Source organism: Taudactylus pleione, unplaced genomic scaffold (assembly GCF_031769625.1).
Source record: "Taudactylus pleione unplaced genomic scaffold, aTauple2 ptg000547l, whole genome shotgun sequence".
NCBI classification, from domain to species: Eukaryota; Metazoa; Chordata; class Amphibia; order Anura; family Myobatrachidae; genus Taudactylus; species Taudactylus pleione.
Genome location: NW_028284949.1, coordinates 695,560 through 713,166, shown reverse-complemented (window position 1 = coordinate 713,166; position 17,607 = coordinate 695,560). Strand labels below are relative to the sequence as shown.

The 17,607-nt window shown below is 45.8% G+C and overlaps 1 pseudogene; it reads right to left on the bottom strand.

Annotated features, from left to right (window-relative positions):
* Positions 1–17,607, bottom strand: part of LOC148500722 (NACHT, LRR and PYD domains-containing protein 12-like) — a 125,989-nt pseudogene that overhangs the window by 76,040 nt on the left and 32,342 nt on the right.

Sequence of the window (17,607 nt, the reverse complement as noted above, 5' to 3'; positions counted from 1 at the left end):
TAAATATATGGATGGCCTGGGCTGACTAGCGATCAGGGCTGATGCTGCGGTTGGGGGGGCCTGGTGAAAGGGCTCCCTTGGCTGTGGCATCAGTCCCCTGCTAGAAAGGGTCCAGGGCTGGTTTTAAATATATGGTGAACCTCATGCTAAATTTTTATCCATATATTTAAAACCAGCTCTGTCTCTGCTGCCTGGTGCTGGTTCTTAATTTACATTGGAACCCTACACATTTTTTTTCCATGTAAATTTAAGAACCAGGTCAGGCTGACAAGTCCGAGGCTGGTTAGTCTTTTTGGGGGGGACCTCATGTCATTTTCTAAAATAAAAATAACCCTTTTTTAAAGGTCCTAACACACAAGCAGCAAACACATTTCACTGATATGTGCAGGCTGCTAGCTCGGGAGAGATTTGCAGAGAGAAAACACTGCATCTCAGGTGAGTAATCTAATCTTCACTTGCAACTCTGGGAAGAAATCTCGATTTGCTTCACCATCGAAAAACTCACTTTCAGCTAAACTCACTTCTTAGTAAATTTGCAAAAAAAAAAAACTCACCCGAGTTTTGGCGATGCAAATCGAGTTTAAATAAAACAAAACTCGGCCAAACTCGATTCTTAGTAAATTTACCCCTTAGTGAGGGACAAAACAGTAAAACATTGGGCTGTCAGCAAGTGTGATGCATACTATATTCAGACTTTGTCAGCAAACATTGTCAGCAAATGGGAAACACATATGCTGACTTACAGATCTGTTACACTGCCAGCCACAGCTATCTGCATACAATGGTACTGTACAACAGTTTCTAAACAGTCTAGTAACTGTGGCAACTCAGCAATAGGAGTACTGCCATTTGACTTCACAGAAACCTGTACACTGTCAGTGCAGCCACCTGCATACAGCAAAACAACAGTCCCTACACACAGGGGTGTATCTAGGGATCAAAGCGCCCCTGGCAATGTAATGGACTGGCGCTCCCCCCCTATACAGTGCCCACAGTAGTAACCCTCCAGAAGCAATCCCCCTATGCTGCATTGCCCCCATTAGTAGCCCCCTTATACAGTGCCCCCAGTAAAGTGTCCCCCCAATACAGTGCCCCCAGTAGTGGCCACCCCTATACAGTGCCCCCAGTAGCAGGCACCCCCCCATAAAGTGCCCCCAGTAGTGGCCACCCCTATACAGTGCCCCCAGTAGTGGCCACCCCCCTAAATTGTCCCCAGTAGTGGCCACCCATATACAGAGCCCCCAGTAGCAGGCACCCCCCCATAAATTGCCCCCAGTAGTGGCCCCCCCTATAGAGTGCCCACAGTAGTGGCCACCCCTATACAGACCGGCCACCCCCTATTTCAGTGCCCCCCCTACACACACACACACAAAGAAAGAAAAAAAAAAACGTACCTGATCCTCGCTTCTGACAAGACCGCCGCTGTCCGCTCAGTCCCGCCCGCTCTTCTCCTGCATGGGAGAGATATCATACGTCATGATGTCTCTCCCATCACATGCTGCGGGGGGAGCCAGAAGACGGAGCTCATTAGTGAGCTCCAGCCGGCTCCCTCCGCCGCCGACGCAGCAGCTAATGAGAGTCAGGCAGACTCTCATTAGCTGGCTGCTATTACAAACACACAGCCGCCGCTGGTGGCTGTGTGTTTGTAAACGGTGTAGGGCAGACCGCTCTCACTGCGGTCTGCCCTACACTTGTGGGGCTGAGGGACTTGTCCACCCCTTGGCTACTGGTGGCACTGCCGGGTAGCGCCCCCCCTTTGGTTGGCGCCCCTGGCGAGTGCCATCCTGGCCAATGGGTAGATACGCCCCTGCCTACACAGTCAAGCACCTTTACAACAGTTTCAAGACCCTGACATCTCAGAGACCTGCTACATTGTCAGCACAGTTACCAGCATATAGCAATACAGCAGACTCTACACAGTCAATCATCTACATCCCATCACCATGTCATAGAAAACTACATCTTCATACAAAACAAGGTCCCAAACCTGTGGTTCCTCAAGATCATCATCTGTCAGTAATGCAGCCACTATTGCACATGCAAAAGCTGAATACACAAAAGTACGGGCCAACTTTGCTGAGCAAGAGATGCAATTAAAAATAGAGAAATCACATCTGGGGGCAGAAAGAGATATAGAGAGATCACATCTGGAGGCAGATAAATCACATCTGGAGGCAGAGCAATCACATCTAGAAGCAGAAAGAGATGGAATGGGATTGTATTGCTGTAAATCCTGACGCCAGCAGCTGAATGGGTGAAGATCCTGATGAGATAAGTAATGAAGCTATTGCTAACCTTCTCCCCCTCTAACACCGACCCTCCCTTAGGGGTGCCTATCCCTAACCTCCCCCTCTAGTGCCTAACCCTAACCTCCACCCATTAGTGCTTAAACCTAACCCCCCCTTCCTGCACCCTAAACCTAACCCTCCTGGGGGGTGCCTAACCATAATGCCCCCCCTAATGGTGCCTAACCCTCACCTCCCCCCGTTAGTGCTTAAACCTAACCCCCCTTCCTGCACCCTAAACCTAACCCTCCTGGGGGGTGCCTAACCATAATGCCCCCCTAATGGTGCCTAACCCTAACCTCCCCTTCCCCTAGCCTAACCCTCCCTTGGGGGGTGCCTAACCCCAAGTCCCCCCAGGGTGCCCTAAACCTAACCCACCCCCCTGTGGCTAAGAAGATGGGCGGGCCGGACTTACCTCATTCGGTCTCACGCCGTCCTGGATTCCAGCATCAGGATTATGATAGGCTTCAGTATCTTGATGCCTATCGTACATCCCCTGCCATCACTCTTTCGTTGGGATTGTGACCTGTGGCCTTGTGGCCATCCCGAAAGAGATATGGAGAAATCACGTCTGGATGCAGAAAGAGATATGGAGAAATCACGTCTGGATGCAGAAAAAGATATGGAGAAATCACGTCTGGATGCAGAAAGAGATATGGTGAAATCACATCTGGATGCAGAAAGAGATATGGAGAAATCACATCTGGATGCAGAAAGAGATATGGTGAAATCACGTCTGGATGCAGAAAGAGATATGGAGAAATCACATCTGGATGCAGAAAGAGATATGGAGAAATCACATCTGGATGCAGAAAGAGATATGGTGAAATCACGTCTGGATGCAGAAAGAGATATGGAGAAATCACATCTGGATGCAGAAAGAGATATGGAGAAATCACGTCTGGATGCAGAAAGAGATATGGTGAAATCACGTCTGGATGCAGAAAGAGATATGGAGAAATCACGTCTGGATGCAGAAAGAGATATGGAGAAATCACGTCTGGATGCAGAAAGAGATATGGTGAAATCACGTCTGGATGCAGAAAGAGATATGGAGAAATCACGTCTGGATGCAGAAAGAGATATGGAGAAATCACGTCTGGATGCAGAAAGAGATATGGAGAAATCACGTCTGGATGCAGAAGGAGATATGGAAAAATCACGTCTGGATGCACAAAAAGATATGGAGAAAAAATGCTTAGAAGCAATTAGAGAGAAGCTCGCTGCAGAGAAAGAAGCAGCAGCTGCTATAGCTAAGGCAGAGTTCTTGGAGACTGCAGAACACTCAGATATGAAAGGAACCATTAATGCACTCGGTTCAGAGGTTGGATCCCAGGATTCACTACAACGCACATCAGAATATGTCTATCAAGTTTCCAAAATAGGCAGCAAACCTCTACCAGTAGAAGGTACGCGACCAGACTACATTAGCAAAACAAGCCAAACACGCTGTGCAAAACCACCAGAAGTCAGTGAAAATTGCAAATTTGTATGCAAGAGAATTTTAGACACAGTGAAACCACAAGGGACAACTCTCCCCCACTCCAGGGGTCTGAATATGCAAATTGCAACAAAGGCACAGCCTCCTGCAAACAAAAGTAGTATGATACAGGCCAGCTGGAACCAGATAACCCCTACAGGTATGACTACACACCACTTACTCGTCATGTTAATGCACCAATAGGATCTCCTAGAGCCAATCAGGACACATTAGACTTTGCTAAGTTTCTTGCTAAATGTGAGGTAGAGACAAATGGACTTTCAAAGTTCAATTATCACCCTGAGAGCTTCAGAGCCTGGCAATCCTCTTTCCAAAATGTAATCAGAGGATTAGGCCATTCACATAGTGAAGAGATAGACCTCTTAATTAAATGGCTTTGGAATGAATCTTCCAAACATGCTAGAAGGATAAGAGTAATCAATATTAACCACCCTGATAATGGCCTTAAAATGATATGTAATAGACTTAATAAGTGCTATGGCTCATCAGAGATAATAGAACGTGCACTGTTCCATAGAATTGATGATTTCCCTAGGTTACCTAACAAAGGCTATCAGAGGCTTAGAGAATTAAGAAGACTTTCTAATGGAACTGCAAGTAGCTAACTGTAATGAAGACTTACCAGGACTTACCTTCCTTGACACAGCCAGAGTCATTAACCCTATAGTGCAAAAGAAACCTTACAAGAACAATGGGTCCTCCATGGCTCCAAATATAAGCAGCAGAACAAGCTGCCCTTTCCACCATTCTCTATGTGGACTTTGTACACCAGCAAGCTAAGACCAGGAATGATCCTAGTTTTGCCTTTACCCTGACAAATGCAACCCCTATCTTACCCAACCCGTGCAAACCATTGGTCACAGTTCACAAGACCAATGTGCACTAGTCAGATTCCTTCCACAGGTCTACCTGCTCTACTTACCAAGAGATCAAAGATAAAGATCCTGCCAAGCAGTGTCCTCTGCATAACAAACCGCATCCTCTCCTGAAATGCAGAGCCTTCATTGAAAAGTTTCTGGAGAACCGCAAAACATTTTTAAAAGAACATCAGAGATAACTTCACAATGTATTAAAGTCTAGAAAGATGCTATTAGCGGAAGATCTTGCTCCAAAATCTGTTTAGTCAGAGTCTACTCCAAAGACCATCCAGACAAAGCTGTCAAATGTTATGCAATATTAGATGACCAAAGTAACAAGTCCCTAGCAAGATCAACCTTGTTTGAGACCTTTAATATCAAAGGCCCCATCACTCTTTACTCCTTAAAGACTTGTACATGGAGTTTTGAGACAAAAGGAAATAGAGCTACTAGTTATAAAGTTCATAGATGGGTAAATATGTCTTCCCTTACCAACTATCACTGAATGCAATGAGATCCCAGATAATAGGTCTGAAATGCATAGCACATCTGATACCAGAACTGGACCCACATGCCTAGATAATGCTACTCATCAGGAAAGATATCCTAAGAGTTCACAAAGTCAGATTGATGGTCCACACAATGCACCTTATGCTCAACGACTAGATCTAGGATGGGTTATAATAGGGAAAGTATGTCTAAAGACCAACTTCTTTCAACAGCATGCTTACCTGTACTTTAGAAAACAGATGCCCTTCTCTATTCTAGCCATGTCACAATCACTTCTTCATAAAGGAATTACCACATTGTACTGTCATAGACTCTCCTATTGACAACCACATCTGTGACAACTACCAAGAACATCTGGGGTGCACAGTGTCGAAGCTGGATAATTGGCTGAGACAAGATCGGTTTAAAATGAGACCTGCACGACGCCATTTTGCGAATGGCAACAAGATGACATTTTGTGAATGGTCGCCCAGAGCCATTTTAGCGAAACTCACACTTAAGTACATACGGCAATGCTATTATTAGTATCATGCGACCGCATATTTCATCAAATCTCACATACACATTAAATACGCACGTTAGCGAATGTATAATACCCCACGTACGAACGCTGTTTATTAGTTTCATGCGTACGCATCCTCCCCAAGTTAAAAGTCCTTACTACATAAATACAGATAGTCACTTACCATGGTGAACTCTAACTAGCGTCCTTTCCCAAACCCCTAACACTTACACACTGCACACTTACATAAAAGGTTCCATAGCTTCAAAGTGTAATATTCAAGGTTTATTCATTTATTACTAATGATGTGAAATAAAGACTATTTGGTATCTAAGGGTTAGTACATGATAAGCGGATCATGTTTGGTGTTGTAATGATCTACTCTGTCTCAACAGCTTTCCGATGTCATCGGTGAGAAGATCGCAACATGTGTTCGCAACTTATGGACTGTAGAGAGTTAAAACACTAAAATGTACTATGTAATATTAGCAGCTTAGATTTGCATGCAGCGGGAAAAAGGAGACAAAAGGCTGTTGGAGGCTGACCTGTGTCCATTTGAACTGACCTGTTAACTGCCCTGTAACAGAAGCATCGTGACAGAGAACCAATGGAATCATGCCAAACTTGACTATTGTATTGCTTCTCTCTGTAAGAGTATATATGTGCGCTCTCTGACCCCAATCGGGAGTCTTCTTGCTGATGCTGTTCACGGTGGTTTCTTGCTGATGCCGGTATCTGGTCCCAGAGCGTGTGCGTATGTAACAACTGTACCTTGGGTCTGTATGATTTATTTGCACTAAATTGTCTTTAGATCACAGCATGTAACCTACTGTTTTTATGTTGAATAATAACCTTTTGTGCGTTGGAAATACATTCAAAGTCAGAAGACATTTATTTATTGTATGACTAATTATGCTAATAGCGACAATTCTAAAAGGTATAGGCAGGATCTAGAAGGTATAGGCAGAATCGTATAGAGGTTTAGAAGGTATAGGCAGGATCGTATAGAGGTTTCTATGTAGTATCTTTAACAGTCTTCCAAAGAACAAAAAAAGATGACCAAGTGGCGATGTCCATAGAGGACAAACTACAGTATTCTTGGAAATAATGAAGAATGGACTAGTCAACGACAATGGCAACAGCTGGGTTGCATCTCTACCCTTTAGGACACACAGACAATGCTTACCTAACAACAGAGAACAAATATTTAAATGCTTCTCTTCGCTTAAGAGCAATCTTCAAAGGAAACCAGAGATGAGAGATAATTTCTTCTCCTTCATGGCCAAAATATTTAAGAATGGTCATGCTGAGACAGCTCCCATTCTTAAAGACACAGATGATTGCTGGTACTTACCAATGTTTGGAGTATACCACCGACAGAAACCAGTTCAGATTAGAGTCATGTTTGATTCCAGTACCAAGTTTGAAGGCATCTCATTAAATAATGTTCTCCTGACAAGACAAGACCTTAACAACAAACTCCTTGGAGTACTCATCCATTTCCGAAAGGACTATATTGCCTTCACTGCCGACATTCAACAACATGTTCTACTGCTTCCTCATGAGAGAAAGAAAGAATCTTCCTAAGATTCTTTGGGCTCAGAGACAATGACCCTTTTAAAGATATTGCAGTGTACTACATGAGGGTATACATCTTTGGTAACAGTCCTTTCCCAAAAGGGGTCGGGTATGCAAATTCCGTGATCACACTGTGTGGCCGAAGGATGCCCTCTATGTCTTATAGAGCGACGGCAGTGAGTGTACGCTGGTGTATAAAGACGCCCACTTTCCTCTCTTAACACACATCATTTTGAGGAAGTGTATGAATAATCGGTAATATCGAGAGCCATCTGAGCTGTATGCAGTGCTTGAGGTAGCCCCTACCCCAACGCAAGCACTACGTTCAATGCAGCCTGAAAATCCACCAAGTGACAAGTACAATGATGCCTCCATGCTAATTATGCACACCCATTAAACTCCGTTTGGACGCCCAGACAAGCCTGCTTTCGCAGAACCACTCCCCTGTTCACAAGCACCTTCCCCTGTTACCACCCACAAGTGGCACAATCTGTCACTCAAAATAGTCGATTTCCAGACGCAGTGACTGGCTTGCGCACTGCGATGCATACACATGCACAGATGGGCGAACATTGCTCATAGCGAGCAAATGCAGCTTAGCGTCCTGGTCTGAATCAGGCCCTCAGTTGTTCAGCTCAGAAGGGTGAGCTAGAGTATGATTCTGATATTAGACAACTTGTAGAAAAACTTCTATGTGGATGACTGTTTAAAATCTATGCCAACAGATGAGACCACAATCAGCATCCTCAAAAGAGCTCAGGACATACTAGTATGTCCTAATCTCAGGCTTCCAACAGAAAAAGAGTGATGGAAGCCCTCCCTTCCAAAGATTATACCAGTGACTAAAGGGATTTGGATTTAGGAACTGATCCTCCACCAGCTTAATGTAGCCTTGGACTCTTATGGCACTTACAATCTGGCTCTTTTACCTTCCAAGTGAACAGTGAAGAAAAGTCTTTCACTTGCAGAGGTATCCTGTTGGCTATAAATAGCTTGTACGACCCATTAGGATTTACAACACCTGTCACTATCCAAGGTAAAGCTCAGAGACCTAACATGTGACTCATCTGACTGGGATGCCCCACTGCCTCCACAGAAAAGTGATTTGTGGGAAGAGTGGAAAAATTATTTATTTGTCTGCCTTAACCAACCTTTACGTTACATGTCCATATGCTCCTGTGACTTCTACAGAAGTACAAACCCAGAGGCTACATGTATTCTCTGATGCTTCAAACCAAGCAATTGCTGCTGTCACATATCTTAAAAATGTGGACATTAAAGGACTATGGGCTCTATTTATTAACATTATTTTGACTAAAATAAAGTGAAAAAGGGTGTTTTCACACCCTTTTCACATTATTTTAGTATCACGTATAGAAATTACAGGGCAATTGGAGTAGAATTCGTAAAATTCTACTCCAACCCCTAAGTACCACTTATTTTTAGTAAGCAGATCACATTTCCCATAATTGTAATGGGAAATGTGATCCGACCAAAGTTACTAAAAATAAATGTGAAAAAAATACCGGGGAAAGCCCTGTGATAATAATGCCACCTGGAGGTGGCGTTATCCAGGGTCTCCCCCGGTTACCGGCCTCCTGCCCTGCTCTAACGGGGAGAGCAGAGCCGGGAGTCGGTCCCAGTGATCAGCTGTGTGGTCTAAACAGACCGCAAGCTGATTACTGCAAAAAAGAAAGAAAAATTGGTAAAAAAAAAAAAATTTACTTACCCGACTCCAGGGACCGGTGATCGGGTCTCCGGTAATGACTCCCCTCCGGTCAGCTGGTCTCCCATAGTGCACTGCTGCCCGGTCATCAGGTGATCGGGTCCCAGTGCAGTATGGGAGATCACCTGACCTGGGCATGGAGAACATCACCGGAGGCCCGGATCATGCAGGTAAGTGTAAATAAGGAAGGGGGGGTCGCGGGGGGTCCGCGATCATGGGGGCGGGGCTCAGCACCCAGGGGCAGGGCGGGGCTTAGCACCGGGAGGGTAGCAGCGGCGGCCGGTAGGCACATGCGCGGGCACTTTGTCACAGTATTTTTTGCGAAAATACCGTGATAAGGCTCCGAAGGGGATTCGCAGGGACAGAGCTTTATCGCAAGCTCTGTCCCTGCAAGGGATTTGTAGTAAATCCCTGTCCCTGTGATATTGCCAGAATTCAGTCGTTAATATCACACTACAATCTGCAGTCAATGGGGGTCATTCAGACCCACTCTCAAGCGGCAGTACGCTCGCAAGTGGGTCGATGGTCCCCACTGCGCATGCGCACGATGGAGGGAGCTCTGTCGTGCGCATGCGCGAGACCCGGACTGCGACAGCCAAGCTGTCGCTCCGGGTCTCGCACCAAAGGGGGCGTGCTGTCGATGATGACTGACAGCACGCCCCCTTTGGTGGGCGTGCCGGGGGCGTGGCGGCCAGACAGAGGCGTTCCCATGGGAACGCCTACCGTCTGAAGCCAGCCCCACTGACATCACTAGTGATGTCAGTGGGAGTGATTTTGGCTCTGATAGAGCCAAAATCACTCCAGGGCTTGTGGCTGGGAAACCCGACCGCAGGTCCGATGGTCGCGATGGTCAAGACGATCGCGACCATCTTTTTAGGCGCTCGTATATGCTGTGGGTGGTGACCCACAGCTATACGAGCGTCCAGGAGGATGCTCCATTTTAATGGAGGAGGGCCCTGATTCAGAGCGAGCGCTCTGGTCAGAGCGAGCGGCTCTGAATCAGGGCCAATATGCGGATTGTAGTAAATAGAGCCCAAAGTCACATTGGATTTGTCATGGGCAAAGCAAAGCTGGCACCACATCCAGAGCACACCGTGCCCAGACTTGAACATTGTGCTGCAGTATTAGCTGTAGAAATAGCTGAACTAATTTCATCAGAGTTGACAATTGAACTCTCAGAAACAGAATTCTAGACAGACAGTAAAGTACAATAGTGTTAGGCTACATTTGCAATGAAACCAGATGATTTCATGTTTATGTCATCAATCGGGTGCTATGGATCAGGACATAAAATAATCCAAAGCAGCGGTACTATGTATCTACTGCTCACAATTCTGCAGACCACACTGCAAGAGCCATCTCAGCCAGTCTCCTTAATGACACCTCATGGCTCAGAGGGCCTGAGTTACCATACAAGGCAGATTGGAATGACCCAGAAGGTCCACTTCTGCTTTCTCCTGCTACTCTTCTTACTCAGAAGACCAGGAATATCTATTCTACTTCTGGAGAATTCAACACCAAGGTCTTATTGAAATTTAAACGGAGACAAGTTTAAAGCCTTGCAAACACCTTTTGGGACAGGTGGAAGACAGTATATCTCTACCTTGCAGTCAATGGGCAAGTGGCAAGTTACCAAACCCAACCTAAAACCTGGTGACATTGTGCTATTGTGCTCATCAGAGATTGCCAGTCACAACTGTTAGGGCACATGTGTGACTCTTTGCAGTATAGTCCAGGTACAGCCTTGAGGGCTGGAATTGTTGGCTGGATGCGGCCATATAACAGCTTTGTGAGCTGGAGGAAGACTTGGCTTGTTGGGCCTAAAGGTCATAGATGATGAAGCGACCTTTTGCCTTGAGGGCTGGTATCACTTGGCTAATTGTGGCCAGTGGGCCGTGCCGCAGCCTTGGGAGCTGGTATAATTTGGCTGGATGCAGCCAGTGGGTTGGAGAATATGAAGCGGCCTCTGGGCTGTGCAGCAGCCTTGGGGCTGGTATAACTTGGCCAGATGCAGCCTGTGGGCTGGAGAATAAGAAGTGGCCTCTGGGCCGTGAAGCAGCCTTGGGGGCTGGTATAACTTGGCAAGATGCAGCCAGTGGGCTTTTGAATATGAAGAAGCCACTGGGCTTTTGAATATGAAGAAGCCACTGGGCTGTGTGGCAGCCTTGAGGGCCAGAGTAACTTGGCTAGATGTCCCAGAAGCCAGAGATAACAAAAGCAAAGTCACTGGTGTAGGAGCGCGGGACTGCGCACTGATGTTGCTGGAGTGTGGCCAGTGCCGCCGGGTTGACACAAGCAACTGATGCAGTAGTATGGCCTGTGCCGCCGGGTTGACACAAGCAGCTGATGCTGCAGTGCGGCCTGTGCCGCTGGGTTGACACAAGCAGCTGACGCTGCAGTGCAGCCTGTGCTGCTGGGTTGACACAAACGGCAGGTAGATAGTATCCTGGAATGTGCTGCCTGGATGACACAAATGGCAGGTAGATAGTATGCAGGAGGCAGGAATACTGGAGCTCAACTGCAAGACAGGAGACAAAGCCAGAACCAGAAACACAAAAACTCTATCACCGGCATGGAGTGAAGGGCTGGTTGTAATTTAACAGATACAAGGTCCAATCAGAGAAAGTCCTGCAAGCCTCTCTAATGACAGACCAGTGTGCAGCTGATACTGCACACAGGCAGACAATTACAGAACATATGTGATCAGCACACAGACAGACAGGATTAAATGCAAAGTTCTAGTAGCAGCTAAAACTGGGACCTGCAACCAAGATAATCTGCTAACCACAGATTCTAACAACAACATAATGAGTGGCCTTTAAGTCTTGTCACCAAAACATTCACAAGCAAGGATGGGAGGTCCATAAGGCCGAGCTCAAGATCTGCAAACAAGGAGTGACTAGGTTGTTTTTCAAACCAGTGTCTGAACTGTTCTTACTGTTAACTTCTTAGAGTTTAAATTATGGTAACAGTGATACCAGACTGTCACGATTCATGGTCTTAGCCACCCATACAGGATTAAACATTCATTCATTGCCGTGTCTAAAACCTCCATTACACTATCCCAGTGATTACCTCTCACCTGGCTGCTCACGTGGTCAGCCTGACCAATTATCTGTTACTGCTCCCTATATATTTCCATGTCTAAGAATGACTCATTGCCTGAACAACTGTGTTCCCTCCTGTGGATCATTCCAGGCTCAGTTTCTCCTGTGTTTCCAGAGCTTTCTCCTGTGGATACTATACTTGCTAAGACTCATCCATTACCCACTTGTACCATTGCTGTTTGCCTCTCAGCACTGCGGTTTCAATGCCACATAGAGATAACCACCGTGACTGTTTACCATCGCCACTGTATACCATCTCAGCACAGCGGCTTCCATGCTGCATGCAGATTGACTCCCATCATCTGCATCCCATCTAACACTGTGTACAACCTCTCAGTGACACGGCCTCCACGCCGCACACAGACTGATCACTGCTGTCTGCATTCCATCAACTGCTTTGTACCATCTATCAGCACTGCATCCCACGTTGTGCACAGACCGCTTTTATCTCCAGCTCCAGTTCTGCAAGTGTACCTGTGGGACATATCATCTGGTACTGCCACACATCATATCACTTGCATAGATTCCAATCTGCATTGTACGGGCATCATCTGGACTGTGTTGCAAGTATCACTACACTCTGTGTTTACAGAGGGTTACTGCATAATCTAGTTTGACAGTATTGGTTATCCTATACTGTGTGCTTTTGTATTGGGCTGACAGTTAGCGTTGGGGTTCCAGGTCTGGAGGGCATGATCGGGTCACAGTCTTTTAATATCAAGATGTTCAGTACTGTGTGTGCCTAAAGTGTCTCTCCGATTCCTGGCTTGGTTCCCAGGTCCACACTACCAGTACTATACTGTTCTGAGTTCAGGTTCTTCTTGTCACTGGAGTAGTTCTCTGGCCTGATGGTCCTAGGACCATTAGGTGAGAGGTTGCCCAGTGACCTGGGTTTCTATTCTAGTTCAGTACCCTTACATTGCCCTGGTCCATGAGTCCTAGTGTCTCTAGCCTGCTAGTGCCTGTAATTACCTATGAGTCATGGTATCTTGAAGCCTCCCTGTTTCCTGGATTCCTCAGTTGTTACCGAGGGGCCCGTGCCAGCAGACCTGGCAACAGAGGGGTACTAAGGGCACCCCCATCCCAGGCCCCAAGGTTTAGAAGGGCCCTGAGGTTCCAGTGTTGAAAATGGCATTACAGTGCTGCTGACGCCCGGGAAACTCTCCCACCTGGTAACTCCTCCCTCCGGCGAGTGTCCCCTCCCCTGACTATCCTTGTCATCTAGTGCATGCCATATTAGGAATGACTGACCTGATGATGCTGCACGACTCTGAGCTGGCCATTCTGTCCTTCCCTCCTTCCTACCCTGCAGAACAACATCAGACACACTTATGCTGTGACAGTGTGATTTTTGTCTTGTAAAATTCCCTTGAGTGCCGTCCATCCTTTCTGCATTTGTTTATTATCTTCATAAAGGGAATGCATTCAATATCCCAGTACATGGGATACCGACGCTTAAAATACAGGCTCCAGAATCTCGATACATGTCAGAATCTTGGTGCTGGCATCGCGACCACCGGCATCCTGAAGGTAAGTAGCCGTGTTAGGTTGAGGGTTAGCATGAAGAATAGTCACTAGGGGAGGGCTAGGGTCAGTCAATAAGGGGAGTTAGGTTGTGGGGAGGAGGGGTTAGGTTTAGGCACTAGGGGGGAGGTTAGATTCAGGCACCGGAAAGGGAGGGAGGGGTAGGGAGAGCGGGTAAGTTAGGATACCCATCATCAGGTCTCTGTATACTTACCTTATCGGAATGTCAGCATCGGGAATCTGACCGCCAGGATCACGAGTGCCAGCATCCCATACCCAACCATCGGGAAGGCACCTGGGCATCTATACCACTCTTCAGAGCTGGAGTTTGTACATCTATATCAATATTCATATATTAGTAGATGCAGGGGTGGGATGTGTGGTTGTGGGGGTTGAGGTTAGTGGGGTCAAAGGTAGTAGAGGGAGATCCCTAGAGACATCAGTGTACCAGGCCCCAAGATTTCTGTGGCCAGCCCTGCATGCCAGATCTACAGAATACCAGAACCGTAACACAGCGAGGAGTGTCATGCCTTCTGCACATGTCTATACTGTATCTAATGCCTTAAGCATAGACATCTTAGTGCTGATTACAGATTACAGTCAAATTGATATCGACCCTATCTAGTGGTCAGCACAGTAGTGTCACAACTTGATTAGAATTATTACCTGGGGTGGAGTCAGGTGTCCATAACATTGCTTTTTGGTATTGGAATGCAGTCGGTCTCAGAGTGGTATAATTCCTGAATGGTAAATTGGTGAAATGAAGTAGACTTGATAGTAGGGTGCACATGGAGTGAGAATACTGGCATTGAGACACCGGCGGAACACAATGAATCGGGGACGGTAGGAGAACCAGCGGAGGGAGGAAATCAGGAGACACGCTCTAGCAATCAGGAGTCAGAGAGGTATGAGACAGGACATGGAACAAAAAGAGTGGTGGAAAACTTAGCTGGAATTGCAAACAATAGCACTGACATGAATGGGAGCACAGAGAAATAGCACTGGCAACTAAAGGACTTCCAGGCAGCCCTTAAGTACCAAAAGATAGTGCAGGATTGGCTGCTAGAACTCCCAGGACATGCTGTGACCGGATTGGCCAAACCTAGTCTCCTAACCTAAATCCAAGATGGCAGTGCCCAGCAGTCTGCAGCGCGGAAGTGCTGCCAGTCTCACTCACCTTCACCTGTCTCCAGACCGCTCTCATCACCCTCCGGAACCATCCTGTGCCCAGCGCTGACCTCCAGAAGCCTGCACCCCCACCGGAGGGCCCAGACTGGTAAGGACCATGATCTCTAGTCTCTCAGCCCTGGTTGTGACGAGTAGTAGTTTATTTGTGAACCTGCCAGGCCACCTTAACTTAGTTCTCAGGCCAGTATTCTGGGTAATCATTAGAGGCAGCCATTTAATTTCTCACATGGTAAGCCAGATATCCACACACATGTGCTCCTCTCAGCCAACATTCCATGGTGAGTTTAATATCCCTGGATTTGCCATTATAGATATGCAGATATGCTGATAGAGTATGTATTCCAGCATAGTATTAGATATGTGACTCATTAATGTTGGTATACTGTGTTCATGTTTCTGCATCCTGTATGTTTGCATTGTATTATCACATCAGTGCATGCTGTAATTGCATTCTATCGGTTATTTCATACTTGCCTTCCTTTGCATTCTCCTCCTTGGGAGAAGCCTTGGTAGGAGAAGCAGGTGGGCTGTGATGGGGGCATGGCCTGACGGTTTGCATCATTAAGCCCTGCCCTTTTTTAGGTAAATTGACGTGATTGGCTTAAATTTAAATAGGGGGGGAGCTAAGTGACGCGATTCACTGAGAAGCGCCTCATTAAGCCCTGCCCCCTACACGGGGACCCACGATCACCATGGAAATTCTCCCCATTCTCCCCACTTCACTATGAAGTGGGCAGAATGCGTGAGAAGTGCCTACCCTTCCGGGGGCGCAGGGGGTCACCCGAAAAATTGTGAGTCTCCCGCGAAAACCGGGAGGGTAGGTATGTACGGTATGATTTATTTTCAAAATTTTACCAATTTGCTTTATTGTACAATAAAAACACAGTTCTTCAGATCATCACATCTGACTGGGATTATTGAAAAGTAGAGATGGTTATACTGTATGCTTCAAATTTGTCAAGAGACTTAGGGCCGTATTCAATTAGCTGGTGAAATGCTGGAATCGGCAATAAATTGCAGATGATGTGATTTTCGCCACTTTCAATTATCCCCATATTCAATTACATTGACTTTTCGCCAGTGCGAAAAGTCAATGTAAAAAAACGGGGTTACGTTTTCACCAGCTTTTTGCTAAGTGCAGAATTGGGGTTTATGGGGGGGGGGCTTACAAAAAAAAGCCTGCATCCTTGGGAATGCCCCCTTAAAAAGAAATGTGCAAAAAAAGTAAAAAAAAATCGGGACACCCCCCAAAAAATTTTAATAAAAAAAAAAAAAAAAAAAATAGGGGAGCCGTGTTTAAAAAAAGCAAAATAGGTTCAGGGGTATTCTGCAAGTATGCTGCAGGTGTTTTCTAGGCTATTAGTTTAGGGACTTAAAATTATGCTAGTACCCATTTTCATGTACCCCAAATTTGATGGAACCACTTTTAAAAATGAAAAAAAAAGCTAAATGCTCTTCTGCATCACTTCTTCAATGTCGGGATAAAACAGGGGTACCCAGACTGAACCCCCATGTCTGGACATCTTTAGGGGGTTCCTAGGAACAAAACCCGAAAATGTACGACTTTTTGCCGATCCAGGTTTTGCCGGTTCCTGATTTAGATACTTTTAAATTGAATATGGGCATAAAGTGGGCACGCGCTCGATACTTAATCCCCAGAAAAGCACAGACTTTTCGATCCCAAATTGAATATGGCCCGTAGTGATGGTCTCATGCCATTTAAATGGAAAATAATGGTTCTTTTTTATAAATAGACATGGGGCTCTGTCTCGCATATATAGGGGCACGAGGTTATCTGATGACATATAAATGGGCATAAGGGGCTCTAATGGCAAATAAAGAGGTTGTAAGCCTATTGCAGTCTTGGTTACACCCTGGCTGGGAATTCAGAAATAAGTGATAAAATAAGTGGTAACCCAAGGAGTGACCTAGAATTGTGGTCACAGGTTTACAGTCAGCAAGTCACTATTTATAATGCCAACATTCATATTGTCAATACCAGAATGTGTACAGTTATGTCAATGTGGTTGAAATGTCAACACATGGATAATGTAGACTTTAGGTATAGTGTTAGGGATAGACATACTGCAAAAGCACATTGTCAGCATTCTTACTATGTTGACATTTTATCAATGGTGACATGGTGAATGCCGATATGATGAATGGTGACATAATATACCAAACCTATAGTCACATGTGCTGGCCAGTATAATAATGTGAGAGTGGGGTGGGATTCATCACACAACTACAAATCCCACCTCACTCTGACACTGCACCTATGATCAAACGCAGGGGGAGGGGGGTCCGTCTGCCTGGAAACCCCCCTCCCCAGCACACACCATGACCACAATAGAAATAGTAATATAATACAATGATACTAGTGCTGCATGTTCTTCTCAGTATCACAAATGAAATGATTAGCACCAACTGTGGATCTTTTAAAATGTGTCAGCCAGTAATAAATATAACTGTGCACCAACTAGGAGATGTGGAAAACATGCACTGTTAAGCTGGCCACACACTAGACCAACTTTCATCCAACTAGTTGATTGGTTGGAATGAAAATCTGATAAGGTATGAAAGCAAATGACAATAAGCAATTAGCTCCAAAATGCTGGAAAATGGACAAAAACTGTTGTTTGAACAAATTGTTTAGATCAAACATTTCACAAAACTTGTCTGACGTCCATTTTCATCTGTTTTCTGGCATTTAGGAGCAAATTGCTGATCATCAGTTACTCCCATACGTTACCAGATTTTCATTTTAACCAATCAACTAGTTGGATGGTTGGATGAAAGCTGGTCTAGTGTGTGGCCAGCTTTAGAGGT